Source organism: Bactrocera dorsalis, chromosome 1 (assembly GCF_023373825.1).
Source record: "Bactrocera dorsalis isolate Fly_Bdor chromosome 1, ASM2337382v1, whole genome shotgun sequence".
In the NCBI taxonomy this organism is placed as follows: domain Eukaryota; kingdom Metazoa; phylum Arthropoda; class Insecta; order Diptera; family Tephritidae; genus Bactrocera; species Bactrocera dorsalis.
The window spans coordinates 21,300,564-21,309,081 of NC_064303.1; the positions used below are offsets into that span (position 1 = coordinate 21,300,564).

Sequence of the window (8,518 nt, forward strand, 5' to 3'; positions counted from 1 at the left end):
TAGACTTTGAACACGACCGCCATCTTCAAATGCTTTGCACCCACCCGAACATACACACACACACAAACTTGGCGACATACATACATACATGTGTAAAAATATTGCAGCACTGTTGCCGGCCGGCTGTGGTGGGTGACTTGTCAAACAGGTGATTACTAACCCAGAAGCAATTGGAGTGGAACACAGTGGACAAGACCAGCAATAAACGATAAGCCTTTGCCCTGAGATAATGAATGCATACAAAATCAAAACAGCTTCCGTTGCAGGCGCTAAGGAGTAAAGAGAGCGGAAAACGGAGTATGAAATTTTTGTAAAAATAGAAATTCGTTAATTCTTTAAGTTTACCAAGCAAATTGACAATTCATTAGCGTGTATTGATGGATATAACGCTAAATCATATATGTACACAATCGTTGAAATATAAAAGTGATATCATTTTAGATTTACAGATGTGTTTTTTTTTTGTTTTTATGTGGTATTTTTTTATATTCCTATGTCACGTTGTGAGAATTAGCGAAATCGGACTACAACCACGACTACTTCCCCATATAGTACAATTTTAAATTCCATTTGATAATTTCACTTTCCAGTACACAAATCAAGAAACAATAAGACTTTGTAAGAATAATGACTTAAGTGTATGCCATCTTATAACCAATAAGAACCGTTCAAGCTCCTAGGTACCGAATATTTAGACCCCAGTACCTATAGTTGACTTTTGATCGAAAATATTGGTCAATGTGTGAGATATATAACTGAGTTTCAGGGATAGTTCTTCTCTACATGTCAAAAATGGCTTGAATCGGGGCAATACTTCCGTTAGCCCCCATATACCTAATACGAGTATAAGGTTGTCAAATATCTCCCTTCCGCCTTTAGTTCTTTATATAATGCTGTATAAAAAGTGTTACAATGATCGAATTTAGTTCAAATACAAGTATGCACCGTTTCGTTCGATAATTTGTTTCCATCTAGACGGCAACTTCATAATATCCCCCTCGTAGGAGCTCCCTCCTTATTTGCGAAGAACTCGGACAGCCACTTCTCACAAGCCTCTTTTGAGTTCAACTTTACACCAACAAGGGCGTTCGCCATGGACAGGAACAGGTGGTAATCACTTGGCGCTATGTCCGGGCTATACGGTGGATGCGATAAAGCCTCCCAATCGAGCTCCCGTAGCTTCTGACGAGTCATCATCGCAATGTGTGGTCTGGCGTTGTCCTAGTGGAACACTACACCCTTCCTGTTGGCCAATTCTGGACGCTTCTGGTCGATCGCCTGCTTCAAGCGGTCCAGTTGTTCGCAGTAGATGGTAGAATTAAGCGTCTGGCCATATGGGAGCAGCTCATAGTGGATGATTCCCTTCCAATCCCACCAAACACACAGCAAAACCTTCCTGGCCGTCAATCCCGGCTTGGCCACTGTTTGGGACGATTCACCGGCCTTCGACCACAACCGTTTTCGCTTGATATTGTCGTATATGATCCATTTTTCGTCGCCAGTCACCATCCGCTTCAAAAATGGGTCGAGTTCGTTCCGTTTCAGCAGCTATCGTAGGCGTCGATTCGTTCCAGAAGATTTTTTGACGTTAATTCATGCGGCACCCAAACATCAAGCTTTTTTTGTGTATCCAGACTTCTGCAGATGCTAAAATGGTTTGGTGACTAGCTCCCATCTTCTGGGCGATGTCACGAGATGCCACATGCCGGTCTAACTCGATGTTTTCCATGATTTGATCGATATTCGTCGTCACAGGTCTTCCGCCGGCTGGCTTATCCATGGTATCGTTTTCACTCGCTCTGAATCGTCGAAATCATTCCTACGCTACGAAGTGGTAGAGTACCATCCCCCAAAACACCATTAATCTCACGGAATGTTTAATATTTTACACCTTAAAATATTCCCCTGGCTTTGATTCTGGATTGCAGGAGTATAAAATATTCGGTTGCACCCGAACTAAGCCCTTCCCTACTTGTTTGCTATAAAATTGCACCCGTGAAGGGTATTATAGCTTTCGGTGCAGCCGCAGTTAACGTTATTTTTTTCTTGTTTCGCTTATGCTCTGCAGTCGTTCGCCCAGAGAGCTGTTGATTTTTTCAGCTTGCATTTTTGTCTGGCGCACAATTCTACTCATTAGCATGTCCCAGCACACATTGCAATGTTTTCTTTACACATTTATTTTTTTAAGCTTCTATTTTTTTGTTTTTAGGCAATTCCCGCTCGTGGAAAGTGCAAAGTCCAACGGCGAGTCATGCACACGACGAGTGCTACACGTAAACTACTTTTGTGCGTGTTACAGATACATGCCAACGTATGCATAAATTTCTATACATATTTGCTAATAGATGTATGTGTGCGTGTGCGCGCTCGCAGGCGAATTGCCCAGCAGACGCACTCTCATCGGTACGGCAGCCAGCAGCCGCTGTACTAAGTCCATTCAATTAATTTTATGTTTACATGCAAATGTGAAGCGTTTAGTGTGTGAGCGCACAAACCGATGTACATACATACTTACTTACGTAGTGTCTGTCTACAAGACTGTGCCAGCCGGCGCCCCGCGAACGCATATCTCAGAGCTTCATCAGCATCGGCGATGCATTGTGTGTCACTTCATTAAAATTTAACAGCAGACCTATTGAGTGGACCGAGTCTTTGACCTTTAAAGCTAAATATACATATGCGCTTTTGTAAGGCATCTGAGGAGCTTTCACGCAATTTTGTTTATTTGAGTAACAAACTAATACAAATACATTCTTTAAAAGCTGTGAAAATGTAAACAAAATCAGCTTGTTTTGTTTTCTAAATTACTCTCACTTTCTAAGGCTATTTCAATGATTATTATCATAGCTGCATAAAATTGTTTCGGTAAACACATTCGCCTCCCCCTTGGGCTTTTGTGAGGTTAAATGCGCCGCTGTGAATAAATGAATTTTCGTAGTAAAAGCTTCATATCTTTTTTAACAATGCCGGGTAATTTATTTCTTTGAATTGAATATCGCTGCCTTTTGCAGTTATTAGAAAGTCCAAGTCCTTGTTCTTAACGATTTTCAAACAAAGCTAAGAGCTTTCCAACAGAGCGTTTGTTATGGACGATTTAATTTTCGATTTATTGACAGCTTTAGGTAGGGAGGATGGAGTCATGTGTAGAAGTTCATGCAAGTGAGGAAAGTTCTCTCATCGCCATTCACTTGGGAGTAGCCAGAAACGATTCTTTTACATATGGCTCAAGCAGCTCACGACTTACGGTCTTTGACCAAGTGTCCTCTGGGTAGCCTAAGAACATGCGTTTGAAGGCGAGCTAAAGTGAGAAGTCGAAACATCCCCTCCACATGGTCGTGCGTAGAGTTTGGGACCCGCCACATATAAACAGTACCAATGAAAAAGAACAACAAGCCTTGGATGAGATACTCCCCTTTTGATGGAACACTTCTCCATCATCATGCTGAATGGCAGTGAAAGTACAACGCCAGGAGAAGGCGAATCCGATTCCCTAATCGATGACGATGGAGCAGACGTTCCATTGTCCGAAGATGAAGAAGTTCGAAGAGATATTCACCATGCGCCGAATCTTGGAAAAGATCCGTGAAAGGAGAATCGACATCCACCATCTCTTCGTCGATTTCAAAGCTGTTTCGACGGCACGAAAAGGAGCTGCCTTTATGCCGCCATGTCTGAATTTGGTATCCCCGCAAAACTAATACGGCTGTGTAAGCTGATGTTGGGCAGCACTAATCGGGAAGGACCTCTCCGAGCCGTTCGATACCGATCGAAGTTTCAGACAAGGCGACTCCTTATTATGCGACTTCTTCAAGCTGGAGAAAATAATTCGAGCTGCAGATCTTAATCGAGCAGGTACAACCTTTTATAAGAGTGTTCAGCTGCTGGAGAATGCCGATGATATTGATATTAACACAGGATAATTCTTGCCAACAGGTGCAACTTCGGACTGAGTAGGTAATTGAGAAGTAAAATTCTCTCTCGACGAACAAAAATCAAAATCTAAAAGTCATTTATAATTCCCGTCCTGCTATATAATGCAGAGGCTTGGACGATGACAACAACTGATGAGTCGACGTTGCGAGTTTTCGAGAGATGGATTCTGCGAAAGATTTATAGTCCTCCTTTGCGCGTTGGTCACGACGAATATCGCATTCGATGGAACGATGAGCTGTATGAGATATACATACGACGACAATGACATAGTTCATCGAATTAAAAGACAGTCGCTACGCTGGCTCGGTCATGTTGTCCGAATGGATGAAAACACCTCAGCTCTGAAAGTGTTCGACACAGTACCCGCCGGGGGAAGCAGAGGAAGACCAGTTGGCGCCAAGTAGGCAGATAAAAATGGATTAGCCATAGGCAAATAAAACTGAGATGAGTTTATTTAGTAGGACATACAAAATCCTTGAGTTACTCATCCCTCGTTGATATGTACAGTTATAGAGAAGCAATCGGGAAGTGGTGGGGTGTCACACCAAAAGTAGTGTTCTGGGTCTATGAAACTTTAGTTAATCCAATAATGTTTTATTGGGTAGTTGCCTGAAGGCGGACATTCGGAAAAAGCACACGAGCTAAGCAGCTGGAGTGTGCTCATCGATAACTGTGTTATTGTGCTAAAGAAAACATCAACAATGATACTTAATGCCACTGCATCCTGGTGATTTCTTCTCTGCTTAAACACCTACGATAGATTTGTAAGTCTATTGGAGGAGAGATGCAGTGAACTTTTTGAGGCACGGATGAAAGTTTGTTTGAGGAGATGGAATGTTCTTTCAGGAGCGTACCAATAATTTCAGTTTTGGGCTACCAAATCACTCTAGCCTCTTTCAAGCGGAGATGGTTGCGATCAAGGTAGCAATAGATGTAGTCCTCCGAAGTTTAGCTTCTTTCAGAGTTCACTCCGAGAGCCGAAAGTGGCCTTAAGCTAGCGCTCAAAACTTGTTAAGGAGGGCATTACCTCATTAGCAGTAGAATTATTGGCTTGGGAGAAGCGGATATATCGATATAACAATGTCCTCTTGCGTTTTAGTTGTGAACCTATGTACTTCCAGTGAGCTCGGTAAGCTGTGATTAACAAGAAAACTTGTGCGACGACGATATTCTTTTGAGGTGAGCTCTAAACGCCTTGACTTAATTTCATGATATTTGGCTGAAGATTTTTAAATTAATCGAACTTCGGCAGTGAGTCCCACCTATGCGATTCGAAAACAACTATTAAGGAGGATGGATAACATGTTAAAAGCTCAGGAAATCGTATAATAGCAAAGCACCGACTGGATTTGCGTGAGTTTTGCTGAGACAGTAGGCATCTGAAAAACCACAAGCGTGCCGCATTTGCTCAATCTGGACAACAAGCGCAACTGTGAGACCACCTAGCAATATTTGACGCTATTTTAATGCAATCTGAAAAAATGTATGTGCTGCTTCGTGACCATCGATGAAACATGGATCAAATGGTAGACATCAAAGACCAAGAAACAGTCGAAACTGTGGATCTCCTACAGCAAAAACAAGCGATTCCTGAGAGAGAAAAAGATTGTACTGTCGAACGGAGAAGTGATTCCGTGTTTGTTAACACAACGTCACAAGTACATTGACTGCCTGGAGAAGGGTTAAACGGCCTTTGTTATGTCGAATTTTTATCAATTCCATTTTGTAAAGAAAAAAGTATAATTTGCCTTGGGTTTTCCCTAATTATATGCATGTTTATACTAAATTATTATGTAGACGTGCATAAAGCTATTAATGATTATAAAAATTTACGATCAAAACTTCCCAATCAGTAACGGACATAAAAGTCTAGTTCACCCAGACATTGAATTTTCAAATTTGCGTAGCTGGTATCTAAGTAACAAAACCATAAAACGAAAATGATGTTCCTACGCAATATAACCCATTAATTATGATAAAACAATATCGGCATAAAGAAACCAATAATTTCGCACCTGGCGTGTCATATTCCTAAAATTAATGGTTGTATAAACAAAAAAACCAGAAAAAGTGTTTATCAGACATCTTAACTGTTGGATAGCGTCACTTTTCAGTTTTATTAACATTTATCGGAACAATAAAGACGTTTGATAACAAATTTTTTGCAAATTCGAGATTGAGTTCACCCACAATAAAATAGAGTGTAGATTGAACTTTTCGATTGAAATAGTAGAGCACTTTACTGTTATCGGTTCCACAATTGTAAAGGTTCAGGCAATGATAAACCTTCCACAGTATATCTGATATAAAACCGAGCTTCGGAGTTTAAAAACTTCCAGCTTTGATGTAGTTTCTCTCATTTGGTTTGCAGAAGTCTCTGAAAACGTGCAAAGAATTGTAAAATTGTGGTCCGAAGTAGTTATTTTTCTCCATTTAATTAACAAATAAAATTGATATTTTGGGAACTCAAGAAAGAAAGCAATTTCGGTGCACACAATTACCTTGAGCGTGATTAATACTTATAAATAGAAGTATATTTGTAAATAAGAGTATATTTGTGTTAAACATTTTTTTATTGAGGCGGCTATTTGCGCGATTGCAAAGGGTGCAAAGATCACTGCTACGACGTACTGCGCAGATATGGCTGGCTCGGTAGCGCTTACTAAACGCCGGCGTTCATTTATGCCGCACGAAATTTATGTATGTCAACTTCGAGTGAGTGGGTGGTGGGTGTTAATACACTTAAGTAAGTAAATCGTTGCCCAACGCACAGCTATCGCACGGCTAAGCAATAAAACGAGGTGCAATACAGATCGTGCCGAATGCAATGCGCGTCGAGACGATCATAAAAATCGACCATGCTGCGGCCGAATGTATGCGAGAGCGCATCGGCGCAACTTTAATTCAAACGAACTACTTCGGCTTGTACTACTAAGTACGTACATACATTTGTATGCGTAAGTTTTGAAAGAGTTTCCGCTGGTGGGTGTGCGTGTGTGTTTCACATAAACTCTGTACGGCTGCGAAGTTGAGCTAACCGCTCTCCAACCGAACGTTCATTTACTTACACTTCTAACATTTTAATATCCGCGCGACGGCGATTTGCTATCGAGGATTGCAGTTACTCACTCGCCCAAATGCTTACGCTCGTACTTGGTCCCACGGGGATGCTATCAGTCGTTGACTAATTCATTGATATGATTAAACTATCGGGCTTGTGCAATGTACAAGACATGCGCCTTGTGACGACAACGATCATAGTTCACATTCGCTGCCCACTTACAGTCAAAGAGCAATAACTTGCCAACACACTTATCTCAAAACATGAATTCATGTGTGTGTGTGTTGACTCGTACGTTAGCACACGCCCGTCGGCGGCCAGGCGTACCTACATACATGTAAGTACGTTTGTATTTTTATACAATTGTGTCCAAAAAAATAGCAGTGATTTCTCGAAGTTTTTTGTGTGAGTATTATGAGAGAGAGTTGAAGGGATCTTACTCTACATAAGACTTGCTATAACAGTACCCTTCACCGGTGTATTTCTTATAGCTTAAGAGAGTACAAAAATATTTGTATCTTGATTTCGATCGGTCAGTTTGGATGCCAGCTATATGCCATAGAGGTCCGATCTCAACAATTTTTTCAGAGAATATTGCGCTGTTTTGAGATCAATAACTCATTCTGTCTGAAGATATCTGTCAAATAAAAAAACGTTTCTATACAAAAATTGATTTTGTTAGATCAATTGGTATGGAAGCTATGTATATGCTATTGTGTTCCGATTTGAACAATATATTAGGTTGTCAAATATCTCCCATTTTAACTTTTGAATTTCGAGGTATAAAGTGCTACAGAGCTCGTTTCTGGCAATACTATACATCTTTGAAAGGTCATGACATAACCTACAAAACGACGCTATGAGAAACGTTCCGTGAGATTAATAGTGTTTACTCTATCACTTCGAACTGCGGAGAAATGGTTTCGACGATTCGGAGCGGGTGAAAACGACAACATGTATAAGCCAGCCGGCGGAAGACCTGTGACGACGAATAACGATCAAATTATGGAAAACATCGAGCTAGATCGGCATGGGGCATCTCGTAACATCGCCCAGAAGATGGGAGTTAGTCACCAAACCATTTTAAGCCACCTGCAGAAGGCTGGATACAAAAAAATGCTTGATGTGTGGGTGCCGCATGATTTGACGAAAAAAAAGTACTTCTGGACCGGATCAACTCCTGCGATATGCTGTTGAAACGGAACTAACTAAACCCATTTTTGAAGCGAATGGTGACTGGCGACGAAAAATGGATCACATACGACAATATCAAGCGAAAACGGTCGTGGTCAAAGGCCGGTGAATCGTCCCAAACAGTGACCAAGCCGGGATTGACGGCCAGGAAGGTTTTGCTGTGTATTTGGTGGGATTGGAAGGGAATCATCCACTATGAGCTGCTCCCATATGGTTAGACGCTAATTCTACCATTTACTGTTTACAACTGGACCGCTTGAAGCAGGCGATCGACTAGAAGCGTCCAGAATAGGCCAACAGGAAGGGTGAAGTGTTCCACCAAGACAAGGC

The 8,518-nt window shown here is 41.4% G+C and overlaps 1 long non-coding RNA gene across 1 annotated transcript in view; it reads left to right on the forward strand.

Annotated features, from left to right (window-relative positions):
• LOC125780225 (uncharacterized) overlaps positions 1–8,518 on the forward strand; it is a 341,973-nt gene that overhangs the window by 166,881 nt on the left and 166,574 nt on the right. The window lies entirely within an intron of this gene.